The 1,129-nt window shown below is 40.7% G+C and overlaps 1 non-coding gene across 1 annotated transcript; it reads right to left on the reverse strand.

Moving 5' to 3' along the window:
• Window positions 1–281: 281 nt before the first annotated feature.
• Window positions 282–354, reverse strand: TRNAT-AGU (transfer RNA threonine (anticodon AGU)). The gene has a single exon. It is a non-coding gene; the product is annotated as a tRNA-Thr (tRNA).
• Between the last annotated feature and the right edge of the window lie 775 nt (window positions 355–1,129).

Here is a 1,129-nt window from a genome sequence, read left to right on the forward strand (position 1 = left end):
CACAATGTCTGTGGAGTTCAGAAGGCTTTAAATCCCATTATTAGGTATTTCCTATCTCCAATTGCTATATTTCAAGGTATTCTTCCGAGGGTTTAACTCTGACAATTGCTATTTTTCTCTCTTTCTCATTGCCTGTTGTTTGGTATAGGTGCTATACAATGTTTGTATTTCACCTAGGCTGGGGTGGATGCTCCAAAAAATGATGCCAGCAACATTTTGGAAAAAAACAGAAAGGTAAAGCTGTAGGTCTTTGCAGGAGGTACAGAGCCCCCACCCCACCCAGGCTCCAGTGAGATTTGAACTCACGACCCCTGGTTTACTAGACCAGTGCTCTAACCCCTGAGCTATGGAGCCTCTGAGCTTTGTATATTTTTTACTTTGCAAACATTTCTTATAATAATTTTCTCTGTTAATTCTAGAGTGAAACAAAACCTGCTCTGCTACATTGTGCTGCTCCAAGGATTTTCTATTCTCTTTCCAAATGGCACTAACACAAACATCAGAGTCACAAAACTAGCAACACACCAGGTCAACCCAAACCTGGATTTTACTCTCCTTCAGCTCATCCCTGCAAAGACATCAAGAGTGATACACAGCTCCCTTTCCCCAGCCAAGTAGCTCTGGAAGTTTGCAAACAAGAAGCAATGATATTTTGCCTCTTCATAGTTGTTGCACTAATTTATCAAAGAAGGAAGTTAAGCTTCTAAAATATAACTCTTTATATCCCGCTGCTTTCCTTTGGAAATCAGCTGTGTATTTGCTTTTTTCCTCTTGGCTCTTATTTCAATTCTTTCTCGGTCAATTCTTTCTTAGGAGTCCATGATGTGCTTTGAGCACTATGGCTGATGTGTGCACTTTCACGTATCTAAGCTATTCTTGGTGTCTGAAATTTCAGGGCAATCTTTCCTGTAGTTTCATTCTTCACTGAAGGTGGTTAGAAAGGGGTGTCATAAGAAACACTCCCAGCATTCGTACTGTTTCCTCCCTCACTAACACACTCAGTCAACGGAGAATGTTTTTCTGTTTTTATATTTGTATGGCATACGTCTATGCTTGTTTCCAACCCCTGGATTTTGTGTGACTTTTTGAAAAGGCTTTGTCAGACAGGATTAACCGGGCAGTGAGATTC

Source organism: Ciconia boyciana, chromosome 18 (assembly GCF_034638445.1).
Source record: "Ciconia boyciana chromosome 18, ASM3463844v1, whole genome shotgun sequence".
In the NCBI taxonomy this organism is placed as follows: Eukaryota; Metazoa; Chordata; class Aves; order Ciconiiformes; family Ciconiidae; genus Ciconia; species Ciconia boyciana.